At 39.7% G+C, this 19,469-nt stretch overlaps 1 long non-coding RNA gene across 2 annotated transcripts; it reads right to left on the bottom strand.

Annotated features, from left to right (window-relative positions):
- Positions 1–6,897: 6,897 nt before the first annotated feature.
- Positions 6,898–16,448, bottom strand: LOC143878253 (uncharacterized). Of its 2 annotated transcripts, XR_013250907.1 has the most exons (3): positions 15,921–16,426; positions 8,232–8,489; positions 6,898–7,468 (listed from the first exon to the last, which is right to left on the bottom strand). It is a non-coding gene; the product is annotated as an uncharacterized LOC143878253 (long non-coding RNA). The 2 variants fall into 2 exon arrangements; XR_013250906.1 differs by lacking the exon at positions 8,232–8,489 and having other exon boundaries at positions 15,921–16,448.
- Positions 16,449–19,469: the final 3,021 nt, after the last annotated feature.

The raw sequence follows: 19,469 nt of genomic DNA, 5'->3' as shown, positions 1-19,469 counted from the left end.
GGTTGAGTTGCTGGGGGCCACCCTATCAAAACATTAAACCCCACCCATCAAAACATGACGTGTAAAATGGTGGGCTCCACCCTAATGCACGGTTTGGGTTGAGTTGGTGGGACCCCTAAACATATAGTTGAGTGTCACGGTTATTTTGGTCTATTTATAAGGTAATTTCTGTCTTTTCACTTATATGCATATTTTGGCATTTTTATGGGTAAAAAAAATCTACCATGGGTATTTTGGTCACAAAAATATGGCTTGCGCAGATTTGCAAAATTCACTCAAATGTAACAGCTATTTGCAAATTGTCAAACCCGAAGACTCTTTTTGCAAATAAAGCGGAGTTGCGTTGTTAAACTCTAAACCATCTCCACCTTCCAAGGAGTGTAAATCCTGTCCATCAGGACCGTCCAATTAATGTTTATAAAACAATGAGCCATCTCCACCATTACTTTTTTTTATGAATAGCTTGCCTTGACATAGTAAATACAATTTATAGGCAAGATACCTAAACAAGTCCATTGATCGGATGGTTGGGATCATTTGGTCAGCAATCTCATTAGATTTAACTTTTATTTTTGCTCCTTGAGCTAGACTCTCCAGCCTCATTGTAATATGATGTGGCATATCTCTCAGACTCTCCAACTTAGATCGATCTAAACCGTCCACTCGTTGATACTTTGAATATTCAATGACCCAAAAAAGATGATGGCCCTGCAATCCTAAGCATAAAATCAAGAACGTTTAAACAGGATTATACAAAATTATATTAGGGATTGGCTTTAACTACAAAAAAAAAGCATTTAATCTGATAGTTAAGATTCTTCGGCTGACTTTTCTTTTAAAACATTGGATAATTATGGTAGGCCCAACCACATGGATGGTGTAGATCAAGTAAAGTAGGGCCCACATATTCGGTATAACTAGTCTTACAAGTATGCCGTGCCACACCGGATCATTCTGTGCATTTTATATTAGTTGTACAATGATAGGGTCTTTGTGAGTTGTGACTTGTGAGTGGGTCATGTAAGCCACGTTCACGGTTACACTCGCATGCATGATAAACTCACATGCATGATACAATCAATGACGTGGAACAATAACGGTAGGAAAAGACAAAGGCTTCCAACTATTGGAGAGAGACATCATCGTCATCACATCATCGTCTCTCTGGTCTAAGGTAAAGGATTTTATGTGTGAGACTTAGTACCTTGGAAACTGGAAATGAAAACTAACACATTCTCTTGGCACCTTCTCAAGGACCAAGGCATATATATTACTATTTTTAAGGGTACTGAAAATTTGATAATTCCACCCATGATAATTGAGAGTAGAGACAAGAGAAGCCCAATGATTGAGAGAGTATTCACACCCAACATGTTAATTTAATCATTAAAATACCAACTCAAATTAAAAATCTAATTTTAGAGAGTGTAACTACTGAAGGTCCGGGTATAGCCTTAGATCAATTGGGTATGGCTTTCTTCTTCAAGCTTGAGGTGGAAGGTTCATTGTCAACTTACCTAACCATCAATGATATTACATATGGCAGATATTCACTCTCAAAAGTTGCAAAAAATGGAGGCTAATATCAAGCAACTATACTAAGCAATTAGCTTGTTGCAAATTAAATTTGAGTAGCTGAATCATATGTTTGAAGAATTATATGTGTACAGTGGCTAATATCAAGGAACTCTTTTTTCTCTCGTATTTAGCACATGGGAGGACTTACCCAGCCCTCGAAATGAGATGTTCTATGTGGGGATTTGCTAGGCAATTTTGCAGAAAAGCCATTTCCCAGCTCACTTTTTCAGCAGAGAACAGTCACAGAGGCACACTTTTTAGCAAATTTTATTTTATTCATTTAATCCATCTGAGGTGGCTGTTCTCCCCGGTAAAAGTAAGCCACGAAATGGCATTTCGTGAAATTGCCTACCAAATCCCTTATCTTTAATATCATTTTTCATCCCCAAATCACTATTGGGGTGTTGGAGCTGACATCATTGGGAGTTTGCAAATGAGGCAGCTCCATTGTCACCTATCTAAATTTGTCACGGTGGGGGCCTGCATAGGCATAGGACTAGGTGGGACTCAGCTTGGAATAGGATAAGTTTAAAGGTCTTAGCCTATTGCATTCCACCCGTTCTTGAATTTTTGATGTATTGGTTAGGCACCTAACATTTGATATTAGAGCAATCACTATGTCTCATGTTCGAGTCTAGAGGTAACCTGTGGAAAGGGCTACTTGGGAAAAAGGCTAGAGTGGGCCACCACGGATGCAGAAGCGTGGTGGAATGTTACGGCCCTAAGTGGGGTGCCTGCCTAGTTATGGAACTAAGCAAGGTTTTAAATTTCGGTTTCGGAATGCATTTCGGTCCTCACCGAAACCGAAATTCCAGCTGAATTTTTGAAATTTCGGCCGAAATCCGACGAAATCTTTTAACGCTTATTTTATCTCTTACAGAATTTTGGCTGAAGTAAATTCGGCTGAAATTTCAGGATAATATTAAATAATTATCAAGAATCAAACCATTCAAAAAAAATTATCAAGAATTGAGATTTCTGGGTGAAGTAAGCGAAATTTCGAAAATTTGAAATTTCAATCGAAATAAAATAACATTTCGAGTATTACACATTTCGATTTCGGCATTTTGATTTCGGTCGTGACTGAAACCCGAAATTTCAGATTTCGGTCGAAATTTAAAACCTTGGAACTAAGTGGGACTCAACGTGGAATGGGATATGTATAAAGGGCCAAGCCTAACGCGTTCCAATTCCATCAGCTTTGAAGCTTTTGACGTATTGGTTAGCTACCCAACAAAAATTTCCATTGCCAATCTCAAATGAGATGGCATAGCCCCAAGCCCTTTCTCATCTCAATCGCAAATGGGATGGCAGCCAAAAAAACAGATTTACTTGAAAATTGAATTTTCCGATGTATGGCAACAGATTTTTTTTCAAGTATTCATCAAAAACCTTAAAAAATTGACACACAGGCTATACTTGTGGACTGACAAATAATTCAAGGAAAAACACATTTTCGAGGATTTTTTTAAAGCATAGCTAAGCAAGCCTAATTGCCCTGATGTAGGCATCTTTATGATTTCCAACTAGGACTGTTAACGGACTTTGATGGTCTGACGGACCCGATGAATATAATCTAAAATGGGTGTGTCTAAGAATGTGTCCCAGGTGGAACATGGAGACAATCGAAATCTAGTGGGATGATTATGTATAGACACGAGTTGTTGGTCCCATGGAGCATCACAAATGGCATTTCGCAGATGGTCTGCGAAATGCCTTTTGCGATGGACGCTAGCAAATCCCGTGTGACAGACCATCTGTGAAATGCCTTTTGCAATGGACGCTAGCAAATCCCTCAATAGATTCTTAGAAAATTCTGATACAGCCTTTGGTTAGGGCATGTTTGGCAACCAAAAAAAATTGAATATTTGTTTACCCAAGGTAAGAGAAAGGGTAGAGAGGGTGGTGAAACAAAAAATTGAGAGGGAGGTGAGTGAAGCGACTATGTGATAGAATTGCAATTTTGCTGCACATCTGAATCCACTCTAATTCTTATTTAATTTAGGACAAAGAAATGTCTCAATTACATGTTGATTTATTTGCATGGATTTTTTGCTCCCTATCTACCAAGCATTATAAAAAACACACAACATTTTCATATACCTGCTCTTCAGGCCTCCTATTGGCAGTTATAGAAGATCACATGGCCTAAAAGCCCTACTCCTCTGGCCTTGGCTGTACAAACACATCACTACGTTTTTTTAGTGTCTTCTTATCTTTGGTATTCTTGTAATTAAGAGTGCATACACCTATTGAATCACACTCCTCTTTCTGTTATTGTTTTCTTCAGCTATATATGATGACACACCATGTTTTCCTACAATATATAGGAACTAATTTCCACACTAAAATGACCAAAACTACCCTCATGTGGGCCATGCTTTGTAGTCTACACCCAAATAAGATTTTTTCCCTGCCTTTTAGCCCACCTTTATGTTTTTATCAAAATATATATTTTATTATTATTTCTTCTTTTTCTTAAAAAATGTACTAGTTAGGGGTGCAAGTTTGGCCCTGTCAACCATGGGCCGAACAGGGTCAGGGCTGGATTTTCCAACCCTGAAGGCGGGTCAGGGTTCATTTTTGAAGACATTCTAGTGTGGACAGGTACCCCGCGTGGTTTTTTCTCATTCCCTTGTACTCTTTTTGCTTTTCAGTGTCTCTTTTTTCTCTCAATTGGACTCTTCTCATTGATGAAATTCATTAAGATAATTGAAAAATACTGATTTTTCAAGCTCATCCTGAGGTCATCTTGGATGAAATTTAAGATGTTTTGAATTGGGATTTAATGTTGGAGGTCGAAAACAAACATTTTGACGTTTTTTTGAATTCGTGTTTGCTTAAAAGTAATCTGATTCAATTACAAGATGATAATTAAGCTCAAATGTTTCATCCAAATACAAGATTAGGGTTCTTTTTTCCACCTTAGGTGGTGAAGAGCTAGCTTCACACCCTTTTGTTCATGTAAAATCTCCGGGGCTCCTTCATAAGTTTAAAAATATTTTAGTTTTTCTATGTATAATTTAATCACTTAAATATGATGAGAGATTGATTAATCATTAGTTATTATTTAAGATTTTTTAATTTGATGACATGTGTTGACAAGTAATTTAGAATTTTGGATGCATTTGAAAATTCTCATTTTTATTCCATTTTCTTCACCCGCCATTTTTTTCACGGTATTTTTTTTTTGACATTTTTTTCTCCACAATTTAAAAAAATGATGTACCACGGGAATTTTATTGTGCGGATCTCATCACGCGGGCCCACCACATCATCTACTAGAAGCTCAGAACAAGTGGCCCACACATCTCATCATCGCCATCCTATCTGTGATCGAACGGTGGTGAGATTCCATCCACGGCTAATTTCTGATGTGTGGGCATAACCGGTACTATAAATGAATTGGGACACTTTGGTTTTGGGGGACCACTATTTCACATGGCCAATTTAGCTGTTGCCTTGGCTTTATTGCATGAAGGTGGGGCAAAACAATGTGAAAGTGTCTAGTAGGTGATATGTCAACTCCTTTTAACCCGACCGGACCGGCCGGTCCAATGGTATTGGACCGTGTTGGCCTTGTCTGATACTCGACCACTCACCTCACTTTTTCAATGTTCCTTCATTTTCTAACTCTCAACTTCACATCTCCATGTGATGTTGGCCCCCACCTTGTTACTAGCAAGGCATGAATTCCATTTCATTCCATCCCAACCATCTACATTGTACACGTGGCACATATGGGGCTGTTGATCTTACGGGGGCGGTGTGGATGGGCCACAGTCCGAAACCCACGTCAATGAAACCATCTTAGCCGCTCGATCAGTGTCTTGAAAATGGATTGTTGGAAAAAACTTGGAGTGGAAAGTAAGCAATGGTCTACATTCAATGCAGAAGAATCTCACCAATGGAACGGTTGAGATCAATCCAATTACTACAGAATTTGCAACTATTTTCACGAAATCAACTGCCTTGATGAGAAACTCATTGCGACTCGGTCAGGATAATCCTTGGTTGTGGGGCATTTAAGCAAAATCTAAATACGAAAAGGACTTGCTCTAATCATGTTTCATAATAATTGAAGTTTGATGTCATCAATGGTGGAAATTGCATGGTTTATGTGGACAAATGTCGTCCAAAATGGAAGGCACGTCGACATCAGAGCGCCTTGATTTGACATAGCAGCAACAATAAGACCAAAAAACATCAAGGATCAGCAAAACTAATACTGGCTTCCCCACATTGTTAGATGTTGATATTTTTTATCTTGAGAAAAACCCTTTTGGATTGGCTACCCTGTTTGAATAATTAAGGATAGCAAGCCTAGCTATCCAAGGATAAAATAAACCCCAGATAGATGTCATTGGGTAAGCTTTCTTGTGATTGGCTATCCTGCTTGTATAATTTTATCTTAAATGAATCCCTGGGATTGGCTATTGTGCTTTTTTTAGTATATCTTAAAAAATGTCTCAGCATTAATGTCAAGGGTTCAATCTTAAGCTTAGAATAAGAATCCAACAACCTCCCATGTTCAGCACCTCTGTATAAAGTAACATATGATAAATGTAGATGAACTGTTGAACTAAATGATTGTCGGGAGAAATTTTATTGCAATTGTACCAGCAAGTTTGCTATCTCAGAACAATCCACGTTCTCAGCCAAGAGGTTAAGATGAAATATAGCTAAAGAAAGAAAGAACTTCATAAAATGCAAGACCCTGCATGAATTTTATGGTGATGAACACTGTGTTGAGTTCAATTAAACTGGGATATATCAGCTGCTCCTTTTATCTAAAAGTGTTCATCCTCATGAATTGATGTTTGCCAATATACAAACTCTAAAACCATTAGATAAGAATCTATGGGCTACTAACACGCACTGCATTCATCACGACTATGACGGGTGCTAACTGGAAGCCTGATAATAGAACAAAGGGTGGTAACAGAACAAGCATACATTCGATAGTAAGGATAGAGAACATGACGAATGAAGTAAGCTGTAAGCTGCGACAAAAGAATTAACACTGAATATTTGCTCCAAATATTTGTTTTTTCAAGTCACTTCAACTCGTGTGGAATGTTCTAGAATTACATAAAATATAAATATGACGAGAACGATACCGCATCAACATTTCCATAAGGTGTTAGAAAATAAAGGTGGCAAAATGAAGCAGTGGCTTCTCCAATGGCTCTTCGTATGGGCTGGATAGATTATAGCAATATTCAGACTCCACGTCGCTCAAGTTTTTCATGTGAATTTTTTCAATGTGCATTGGTCAAATATAAAATACCAAAACAACCACCTCGATAAACTGGAAAGTAACCAAGGAAAACACAAGCAATTGCATTGAGATTTGAGGAGCAAAAGGATTCGAGAGAAATATAACATTCAGGATGTTGAAATAAGATCAGAATTCTTCAACAATACTCATCGACCAATTAAATTCGCAAAATTGGGTCAACTCCGCAGACCCCTGAATAATATCGCAGAAGGATCGAACAAATTCAACAAACAGTAACACAAGATCAATTTCATGTGCGGATGATATCAATTTCAAGATATAACAAAAATCACTTGATGAAGGCCTCACACTGATAGCACTCACAAAGCTCCTATCCACTTCCCTATCCCAACAGATCTCTGCATCTATGGCCTGCATGCTTTTTTATATGCTCTGCAAGAGAGTTTGATGCTCTCAAAGATATTGATGGGTCCCACAAACTTGAGAGACATGATAGGTAAAGTGTAAGGATTGGTTGAGTTGAGTGTAGCTTTTGGAAAGTGATATCCGGATTCTTATCTAGTTGCTCTGCAATCCAGTTAATGCACTTATCACAGATGATGGGGAAACGATTTCCTGTAGAGAGTTCAGTGACATGGAACGATCCTCCTGAAAGGCATGGAGCAGAGAAAGGCTGGAGAGTTAAAAAAAAAAGCATATACATGCAAGGTCAATGTATCAAAACCATATTTGTTCAGCAGATGAAATATAAAGAAATGTTGGCCATAGAAAACAAAAGTTGAGCTGTATGCACTAGGATGAACAATATTAAAACTTTGACACTTTAAGTGAGGCACATTCTTCCTCGAAGTATGAGAATATTTGGTTTTAGATAACTGAGTTTTCCATGTCATGAAAACTCATTAGCTTCACAGTCATTTTTAATGGATCCCCCTAATGGCTTATCGAAAGTAACAGACAGCAATGATATGAAGAACATCAATCCACATCGCATTTCTAGAGGCTTAAGAAGTATTAAGCATAAATCCACATGATTCATTTATAATGAAGATACTCCAACAAAACCAAAAAATGCCTAAAGATAACATATCAGATGTTTGTAGATGATGTTGAATGCAGGTAAGTACACAAAGTCCAAGACCTTCCCAACAATATGAATGCCATCAAGTCCAACAAATAATAAATGGAAACTGAGATTTTAATTGGATTTGCTTCAGATATCAGTAATGATGCATCATTCATAATCTAAATAGCTTGATTCACTCTCCCCGACACAGATTCGTGGATCATGCCATTTAACTTATCCATTTAAGCCACAATTTAAAAAAAAAACTTATCCATTTAGGCCAGCATGGCTAAACCTGTACTCAGGAAGATCAATAACCATCTGCAAGTTTGGACAGAATGCTACCTCGACTTCACTTGTGGACCATTTTAATGATCTCCGATTCAAAATCTCACATATCAGCTTAGTACTTCCTTTGTATCAACCAGACTTTGCAGGAGAATAAAGTAGCACCATGATAGATTCACAATTTTCGCTTTATTCCGGTGAAAGCTCCCCAACCAGTGTCAATCCTATGGCGAGAAAGGAACCGTGCAGATTTGTCCAAGTGACAGGTCTTACAACCCAATTATGAGAATGAATGGTGAAGCTCAGTTGGAACACCTAACCAGCAAACTTTGGTCAGTTCTAATAAAAAGCAATCTTGGAAAGCACAACAAGACATCCACAAGCAATTGTGTTTCTACAATAACAAGATAATGCTTAGATGTTGTCAATGCAGGAACTGGTTGGATCATGAGGCATAAAACAAGCATCAATTTGTGGAGAAACAAGCAAAGTTGAGCACTAAATCTGCTTTTAGAGGTCCCAAGTCTTCAAGCAACCGATTTGTGGCAAATATCTTGGACAGCAACCCACTTAAATAGAAACTAAATATCTCATCTACCTTTTTTGGTAGCCTCTTTCTAAAGAAATTATCTCGCCATCCCTTGCTAATCAAGCAAAGCATTATTAGATCTTTAGAAAATTGGAGACACATGGGCATTATAGAATAAGATAAGCCTAGACTCTAATTATAACTAGAAGCCCAACTCCTACCTAAGCAGCTATAACCCAACTCTTCAAGCTTTCTAACTCTATCACAGGACTCTTAAAGGTCATGCCCTCATTCCTTACAGAAGCTTCCATGGAAGGAGCAGCATCTTCTTGCTCAAAAGAGTGTAACCTTGTCCTTGTTTGCTCTATTGTTTGAATCGTGTTCATGTTCATTTAGCCATTCTTGTTTATTCTCAAGACCTGACTATTCCCCCTAACAGTCTGTACACCCTTTAATTTCTTATTTACCATGGATCACAAACGGTATCTCCCCATGGCCTTTCTCCTTTGAAAGCGCCCTTGCCTCTCAATGCCCGGGCATTCATCCAATGCATTCTTTTAGAGAAATTAATGTACACGTCAAACAAACCAATCTCGATGAAAAAAACAAAACTACAAGCAACATCATCCTACAACTACAGCATGAAGTAACACGAACGCTTTCTTGGAAAGAAGATCAGCTTACAAAAGGACTTCCTGAACTACTCAACAGAACTAGACTCACAAACTGAGCTAGCCACTCCTCGATAAGGAAAGGAAAGGTAGGAGCACGCCAAGAGGATCCATAAAAGTTATGCCGAATTGTGATATGATTGAGAGGGACCCTCTTTTAATGATGAGTGGGATCACATCACGACATGGAACAAGCTCTTTGCACCCCACGTATGGCTTCCACTGTGATGCTCCGTGAATAGTATGCCGAGGGCTTTGATTTCACTCGTTGAATAATGTATTTCCTTTGCAAAACTTGTATCTGGTTGGAACGGTTAACAAAACTATAAAATCAAAAGTGAGAAGGTAATATTCGCCTGAAGCGGATGGAGACCTCTCTTTATCCGCCTTCAGGCTTTGAAAAAAGGCTTCGTACCATCAATCATATATAATTGGATTGATTGACTCGTGGCTAGTACTGTGCGACGAGCAGACCAAATGCTAATTCATAGGGGGTTCATAAACATCATCATTGGATCATAAACAAAACCTAAACCCGGCAACTTTGGTTTTTTCATGTTGTCAAATAGCCGACCCCGACTAGTTTGGGACAAAGGCTTTGTTGAGTTGAGTTGAGTCAAATAGTTGAACAATGAAAATAGATGGCGAGTGCCTGATCGAATTGATTGGGTCATGTAGGTGCAAGGTTCAAATCTCTCGGTCAGTTAGGATGCCTCAGTTGCATACATCACTACACTTCCACTTGACACCTATCGTAAAGAAAAACGACTTACCACCCACTTTATATTTTCAATCTTTATTCCGTTTGAGTTTCTCTAGGCCCCGCTGTCGCCTCCTTCCGCGCATGTGGGGATTACATTTTCTTTCCCTGGAGTCTTTCATGCCCCTCTACTAATGACCCCCACTTGTCCCGGTAGTCCTGCCCTTAGGAACCTCTCGGGTAAATTCCCCATCCTTATCCACATGTTCTTGAGATTCAAATTCAAAATCTGAAACAAAAACTCCGTGAATCCATACATGGTAAATGGACCCCTTCGACAGCGGCTTGATTTTGATGTGCCAAGTATCTAGGTGTTCCATTAGGTCCCATGTCATCGTCAACCTCATGCCCTGGAACCTCCTCCTTTGTTGCCATGGCACATTGGCTTTTCGAAGATATTGCAACATGTATTGTTTCTTCTGCATCTTCGTCGATTTCCAACCTCACAGAGAAGTTTTTGGTTATGGCCAAGACTTCAAGAGTATGAGGAATTGTGATGTGCTCCTTCATCCAAAGAAGCACCCAAGCATATCCCAAGAACTCAGTTGTCTCTAAGTTTATATCTACGGGTAGAAAACTCCCCAAGCATTCATCTAGCTTCCTAATGATTTCCATACCCCAGGCATGAAACAAAATACTTAATAGCTAGACCCATCGATCCCCAGTGTTTGTTTTGAAATTCGAATGCCATCTCTTGAGGCCCCAAAAAAACTAAAAGCCCCTTTCTCCATCTTCTTCAGAGCATCATTTACCTTTGCCATAGACAGAAACACCAAAAAACCAGCCCATCTCCAGTCTTCTTTATCTATTAGTCATAGGATATTTTTAATGCCCTGAAGTTCTGCATGCAGGAATCCCTCAAGTTTTCCAATCAGATGCTTATGGAGAAATTCCTTCTCATTCTCTAATGCATTGACTTCAACTTCCACCCTCCAGCAACCTCCATAAAATTTTATATTCACCCCACCCTCTGTCAGCCATTTTTCCCACGACAACCCAACGTTCAAATAAGTGTTACCTTGTAGCTCCAAGCTTTGGGGTTTTTTTTAGCTCACATTTGAACTTCTTCCCCTTGTAGTCACCTATTTTTTTACGTTCCTACCAGTTCCTCCATTCCTCTTAGGATTTGTGCACTTCTTGGAAATGTGCGACTCCATGTCAAGATAACAACGTCTGTAGAACTTTCTCCACTGGAAGTTTGAGTATTTTCATTTACTACAAATCCAATTCCCAATATAATTGCGATTTTCACCTTCGCTCAATCTGTAATGTGGGATTTTCCTCTCTTCCCCATCGCTGCCCATCCCTTCTATTCCTTTTTGTCTTATTTTTCACTTGCTCTCGTAGATCCCTCCGATTTTCCTTTCTTCCATACGATATTTTCATCGTTCGCGGAATCATTGCCATCTAAAACTCATACATCTTCAATCATTACACTTCCAATCTCCTTGCCTCGAGCCACAATGGTATGAAGCACTTCAATGTTCATTTACCCATTTTTCCATATGTGGTTTGCATCTTCCATAGAACTGTCACCATCAGAAGTTCATGAAATTGCTATCGTCGCATTTCCAATCCCCTTGCCTCTAGCCACATTTACCCATTTTTCGAGTCTCATATTTTTTATGAGCCTATGCTACCACAACCAAAAGGAGTAAAAATTAGCAATATTTGTCTGAAAAGGATACATCTTGAATAAACAAAAAAAACATCTCCAAACTTGGGATACCCAATGGCGATGAATGAATATATGAACAGGGGTTTCCTACTGGGCTCCAAAAAATAGCAGTCCGGTGTACTGCAATTTTTTCTTTTGTGAAGTCGATTATGTTAAGAGAGCACCGACTCTCTCTCTCTCTCTTTCTAGATTTCTCTCTAGATTTCTAGAATCCTCTCTCTAGAATTCTCTTCTTCTTCTTTTTAGACAATCCTCTTTCTAGAGATTTCTCCACTCTTCTTTTTTCCTTCTTTTAAACATTGTTCTAGATGTTTCTTTCTAGAAACATCTAATGCTAGAAGAGTGTAGTCACCATTCTAGAATAATGGGGAAGCATCTCTAGCAAGTATAAAAAGGAGGCATCCCCTTCCATTTGGGTATGTAGAGTTCAAAGCTTCTCCTTAGAGTGTGCAAAGGAGTAATTGAGTGTGTGTGATGAGAGCAAAGTGATTGTGGGTGAGAAACTCTTGAGTGCATTTGAGTGTATACATGTTGTGTACTTTTGAGCTTTTACATTGAATAAAATTTGTTCTTCTACCACTCAAATTTCAACAAGTGGTATCAGAGCAGGCGATCAGGGATCGTTCTATCTGGAAGTTCTACAACTATACAGTCAGGGACTGTGAAGCTTATTGGTCTGGGACTAGGCTTACTTGGTAGAGTGCAGGGCATCACCAAGTCACGATGGCAGATATTTGTGGTTCGGCTAGCGGCGTGGAGAAGCTCAATGACAACAACTACAACAATTGGAGTGGTCGCATACAATTTTACCTGCTCGGACAGGACCTGTGGGATATTGTCGGCGGCGAAAACACCACACCACACACTAATGCTGACGAGTTGAAGAAATGGAAGATTAAGGCTGGTAAGGCCATGTTCGTCCTTGCAGTACCTATTCAAGCTGAATTACTGCAACACATTAAAAGCGTGAAAACGCCACAGGAGGCGTGGGACACACTAGCGGCTCTTTTTGCACGAACGAATGATGCTAAGCTCCAGCGGCTGGAGAACGAGCTCCTATCATCTTCACAAAAGGATATGACAGTGAGTGAATATTTCACAAAAAATAAATCTATTTGTGAAGAACTTTCAAAATTAGATCCTACAAATGCCATCTCCGAAGCACGAATGAGGAGAATAATTATTCACCGGTTGAGGCCGGAATATAACGGGCTTATTACGGCGACCCGTGGATGGGCCAAAGAGCCAACTCTTATAGAGTTGGAAAATATACTAGCCAATCAGGAGGCCTTAGACAAACAAATGTCTACAGCCTCAGTAAATGATGACAAGGCGCTGTTCAACAAGAGAAAAGGATTTAATGACAAAAATGCTGCGAGGTCAAAAACTGGCGGTGATCGAAAAGATAAAAAAGGATGGAAAAAGAGACCAGAAGGAAAGGGCTCGCAGCAAGGGAGAGCTCGACAAGGATGAGGCAACGAAGATAAGAAATATTGTCGCCAAAATAACCAATGTTACAACTGCGAAAAAAGAGGACACTTTGCACAGGACTGCTGGTCCAAGCGAGTGGAGGGTAATGCAGCAACCTCCACCCAAAATGAGAATGACAGTGAAAATTAGTGGGATTTTCAAGCATCACTTGCCGTTGAAGACCCCACGGAGCTTGCGGCCTCATGCGTCATAGACCCAGAAGAGGAGTCTGCACTTGTTACGGTGAGTGATAAATTAATTAATTATGATGATGATTGGATTGTAGATTCTGGATGCTCCAATCATATGACTGGAGATATGAAGAAGTTGACTGATATGACGGAATATAAGAAAGGACGAGTGGTCGTCACGGCAAATAACTCTAGATTGCCTATCACTCACATTGGCAAGGCAACAATAGTTCCTCGATTCAGCTCTAGCCAGGTACCATTGGAGAATGTGTACCATGTGCCTGAGATGAAGAAGAATTTGTTGTCCGTCTCAAAGCTCACAGCATCTAGAAATTATTTGGTGTTCGGACCAGACGTTGTAAAGGTATAGCAGAACCTTAAGCCAATGGGTACTCCAAGCATGGAAGGGAGAGGCTTAGAGGCTATCTACGTTATGTCAGCACAGACGGCATACATGGACAAGACTAGGAAGAAGAGACGGCTGATCTATGGCATGCACGACTCGGGCATGTCAGTTATCATAACTCAAGGTGATGATGAAGATTCAACAATGTATAGACAATTTGGTGGGTAGTCTAATCTACATAACGCTCACAAGGCCTGACATCGCTTTCGCAGTTGGAGTGGCTAGTCGATTCATGGAGCAACCTAGAAAGCCTCACTTAGAAGCAATTCGACACATACTAAGGTATGTAAAAGGGACCTTTGACCTTGGAATTTTCTATAAGAAAGGAGCTGACTGTGAGGTCAAAGGATATTGCGATGCCGACTACGCTGGAGACCATGACACACGACGTTCAACTACTGGATACATATTCCACCTTGGATCAGGAGCAGTGTCATGGTGTAGCAAGAGACAACCAACAGTATCTCTGTCAACCACAGAAGCTAAGTATAGAGCAGCAACGAAGGCAGCTCAGGAAAGTACATGGCTAATGCAGCTGATGAGAGACCTACATCAACCAATTGACTACTCGATGGAGATCCATTGCGACAATCAATCAACCATAAGGTTGGCAAAGAACCCAGTCTTTCACGTAGTGACTAAGCATGTGGAGGTACACTATCACTTTATTCGAGAGAAGATGCTACAAGGACAAATTGAAATGAAGCACATCAAAACCGAAGGCCAGGTTGCAGACATATTTACTAAAGGACTAAGTGGCACGAAGTTTGAGGAGTTCAGAAGACAACTCAGCATGGTCACTAGATCGGAAATAAGGGAGAGTAGCCGATAAAGAGAGAGTTGCCGTTGAGGGGGAGCGTTAAGAGAGCACCGACTCTCTCTCTCTCTCTAGAATTCTCTTCTTCTTCTTTTTAGATAATCCTCTTTCTAGAGATTTCTCCACTCTTCCTTTTTCCTTCTTTTAAAACATTGTTCTAGATGTTTCTTTCAAGAAACATGTAATGCTAGAAGAGTGTAGCCACCATTCTAGAATAATGGGGAAGCATCTCTAGCAAGTATAAAAATGAGTCATCCCCTTCCATTTGGGTATGTAGAGTTCAAAGCTTCTCCTTAGAGTGTGCAAAGGAGTAATTGAGTGTGTGTGATGAGAGCAAAGTGATTGTGGGTGAGAAACTCTTGAGTGCATTTGAGTGTATACAAGTTGTGTACTTTTGAGCTTTTACATTGAATAAAATTTGTTCTTCTACCACTCAAATTTCAACAGATTAGCCATAAGAATTTTGTGATGCATTACACATCATAGAAAGGTATCATTCAAAAAAAAAAACATCATATAAAGGCAATCGCTTAAGGAGACGCCATGAGGATGTTAGGGAAGTCGATAGTAGTTTGGTTTGGGCTTAAAATGACTAGTATGACCCACCAAAGAATTCCCTTTCTTGTTCTAGGCTCCAGATTAATTCATCTGGATAATCCATAATATGAAAGCATACCGATGACATCCTAAATCCTAAGAGCATGGCTGAGGAATTCCTCAGAGACCTTCACGAAGGACTGGCATCACAACAATGCTATCAATTACTGTGCTTTTCACAATAAAAAAGCATGGGCTCTAAAGAAATACTTAATATGGAAACATTGGATACAGTATACAATTTACCAGTAATGGGGATAACAACAGCTCAAGCATGTATAAGTTTTAATTCTAGGATAGCATATGCACAATGGGTAGAGGATGATGACTCACAAGAAAGCAGAAATGCTTTGTAAAGGATGATGAAATACAAGCAGTGGGATTGATAAGGCAGCAGGTGAGAGAGGCTGGCTAAAAATCCACTACCCACACCCAATGGGTGTGAAGCTATTTTAGTTAGAACCACTTGGATTCATGTCTAACCAGCTTTTCATAAATTTTGAACCATAGATCATGGTAATTGAGAGAGAGAGAGAGAGAGAGAGAGAGAATTAAAAAATGAAACATCAAAAAGGAAAACGAGAAAAACCAAATAAAGTAGTAAATGGGTTATGCCCAAAATCTGACCTCGTAGCAGATTCTTCCCTTGCTTGGACACCTGCTAAGTTCCACACATCCCAATGTTCCGACGATTTTGTTTGGATTGCCCTATGTCCCCAAATAAATTAGGATTTGTAGAACAGGTGGGCTCCATCAAGAACTGCAATAATCATAACCGTTTGATCAGTGGCATGTAAAGGGGGTTGTTTGCCACACATGATCTACAGTAGTTTGGATAGGGACCACGGAATTGATTTGCCAGCACTCTGTGATAGTGGGTTCAAGTCATATAAAAAAAATTCAGATCTGCCCTACAAGATTAATAATTGTCCAAAAAAAAATCAACGATTTATCTTTAATCCTACATGAAGGTCTAGGATCATGAAAACCCAATTATGGTGTTGGAACAAGAAATTATGGAACAAATCGTGATTGATGATCAAATCGATGTCCCCTCGCACAACCCTTGGATTAACTTGGATAATGCTTGCCCCAAAAGGGGTTGATAAAATCACCCACAATTCTTACTACAACAGACATCCTTTTAGGAGTTTAGGATTGCCCACTTTCTTTATTTCACCAGTAGTTTAAATAAACTAATAGGTGACGATGTTGAATTTCTTTTTATTTTCTTCTCCTTCATATGAATTTTCTTGAGATTAAAGTCAATCTAACCCAATGAGGAATGCTAAGGGCACTTCTGCGCGTGCGTCCTACAGTAAACATGGCAAAACTGTATGGTGATTGGGACAATTGATTTTGTATGGGGCCTTGGGTCCCATGATGAGCAGATAATCTAACAAAACAAGTTTAATTTGTGCTAATTAAAATAATAGTATCGATTTCTGCCATTTGCAAGTCATAATCGAGGGGATCGTGCTGCGCGGATGTCTTGTATTCTAGCAGTGATCATCACCCTGACCGATTGTGTGCCAGATTGTTATAAGGGAGGGTGCCCATTCCCTTATAACCCATCCACATTCATTTCAGATGTCCGATGTGGGACTATTGCTTTTGAGTGGAACCCCAACAATCTCCCCCTCCAAGCGGAAGCAACGTGGACCATCTTGCCCCTCCACGCAGCGGCAACATGGGAACCACGAGATCTTCTCCGAGGAAATTCCACCGTCCTCAGAGGCACACCGGGGTTACTGAGATCTTCCCGGGAGTTACCACGCCCGGGCTTTGATACCATCTGTAGGGAATCTAACCGGGTAGAACTCACCCCTAAAAGCTAGCTGTTAGAGAGAGGGTGCCCATTCTCTTATTACCCATCCACATCCATTTCACATGTCCGATGTGGGACTATTGCTTTTGCGTGGAACCCCAACATAGAGATCCTCCGATTTTTCAACAGATGGTTCAGATCATTCATTCACTGTGGGTCTAAGGGGTTCGTTCAACAGCTATAATAACTGCATACATGTATCCATGGTTTTAAATTTCGACCGAAATCGACCGACACCAAAATCACCCAAAACCGAAATGGTCATTTATTTCGGGCGAAATTTTGGAATTTCGATTGAAATTTCTGTTTTTCCGAAATTTGACCTAAAAATCTGTTTTTTTAATATTAATTTAATGTTTCACATAAATTTCGACCGAAATTACCGAAATTTTTAAATATTAATTTAATATTTCACCGAAATTTAATATTGAATAAAATATTGGTTTTGGGTTTTGTACCATATTTCGACCGAAATTTCAAAATTTCAGGATTCGAAACCCGTACCGAAACCGAAATTTTAAACCTTGCATGTATCATGTCATTATGGAGACCCATTGGGAAAAAACATGAACCAATAAAATTCCTCCCCGACCGATATACTATACAGAGGCATCATTGGGATAATGACAGTCTGAAATTTGTATTTTTTTCACCTTTAGCTGAGGTGTATTTATAAGATAAGTCAAGTCCTGGTGTTGATTTTTCTGTTAGCCACTGTATAATCCCTTTCACCTGATTGAATGAGAACCTTTCTGTCAAAGTTCAATCTTTCACGAGCATCTAAGGGTTGCTTTAGTCATAGGGCCATGTGACTGTAAATTACTAGCTTTAAAAGGAGAACTAGAATGGGATGATAGAGATGTACTTGTGCTGCAACCATGTTTTATAAAATCTAGAGAATGACCCAAGATCCCTTTCCTTTAATAGATAGTTAGAGATTTCAGAAAAAAGAACCCATGTGACTTACTCTATCTGATCCACCTAGTGTAATCTTGAGAAGGTTCGATGGACTAGTAAAACAATTCCATGTACTTCACCCTCTGATACATGAGGTGTAAAATGGTGGGTCCCAGCCTATTCATGAGCACGAGTGAAGATCGTGGGACCCACCCCTATCAAAACATGAAGTAAATTGGGGCCACACACATGCATGGATTTGAGCGGATGGGACTTACTGTGTCAAAACATGGGGCAAAATGTCGGGCCCGCCCTATGCACGGATTTGGGTTGAGATGGTAGGCTAGTTATCATTGTGAAATGGTAGGCTCCTAGCCTATTCATGTATTGGGGTAGACAGGTTGGGCCATACCATATCAAAACATGAGGTATGCCATACAATTCTAACCATTAAAAGTTCAGTTTGTCAATATGCATAAAGTCACATACAGAGAAGAAAAATGGTGGGCCTGCTATGCATGAGGTGTAAAATATAATCCACCTAGAAAAGTTCTAGTAAAAATTTTCTATGAAAAATGTTTTCAATAAAAAATTTCCTATAGAAAGAAAAAGAACGACCAAAGGAAAGAAACATGTTTTGTGGCCCACATTTTTGCATAGGAAGGCAGTGGAAATTCCTAAATTCAAAGCATTTCAGATCATTCAATGGTCAGTCGTTTTTTTTGGGCTCAGCCTCTAGCAACGGCCCCCAAAAATGAATGGTATAGATCATCTATTCATGTGGGCCCAACTGTCCTTTTTGGAGAACTACGTCCCGTGCACATATAAAAGCTTCGTCAAACCCAGCCCGGCCCACCCGTTTGCCAGGTCTTGGGCCACTAGAGGTCCGACATAGCATAAATTAGATGAGCGGTCCAGGTCAATCAAAGGTGGGCCTCATTATAGAAACATCTATCCACAATTTTAAATAAGAAAAAGAGCTATGATTTATCGATGGTTAGAGTCGTTGAATTGATGTGGTATTGGCGTCATGATCCATCAATGGTTAAGCCCATGGAAATAGACGGTCATGTGAACTTGCAGCCCCAAAAAAGTGGGGTCCACATTTTTTGGGTGATCCAAACCATTCATTTGTTGGGACACGACATAGATAGGATGTGCCGAGAAAATCTACTCCATAGGATTATCCTAACCCTTCGATCTGTAGAGGTTTTTATACTCTGCCGTCCATTTTAAACCTCCATATATCGGAGGGTTAGCATCATCCAAATTTAGGCGTACCATATCTACCTCAAGGCCCAACAAATGAATGGTTTGGATCACCGAAATAAGGTGGGCCCCACTGTTTTTTAATGAGCTGCACGTGCATGCACCATATAATTTATTAATTTCCCATATTTATACAACCGTGCATAGCGTAGTGTAATGATGTGAGACGGACCGACAAGGGT

This window comes from Tasmannia lanceolata, unplaced genomic scaffold (genome assembly GCF_043159265.1).
Source record: "Tasmannia lanceolata isolate RefF3 unplaced genomic scaffold, GAP_Taslan_0.1 ptg000006l, whole genome shotgun sequence".
Taxonomy (NCBI): domain Eukaryota; kingdom Viridiplantae; phylum Streptophyta; class Magnoliopsida; order Canellales; family Winteraceae; genus Tasmannia; species Tasmannia lanceolata.
This window is presented reverse-complemented; position numbering and strand designations above follow the sequence as displayed.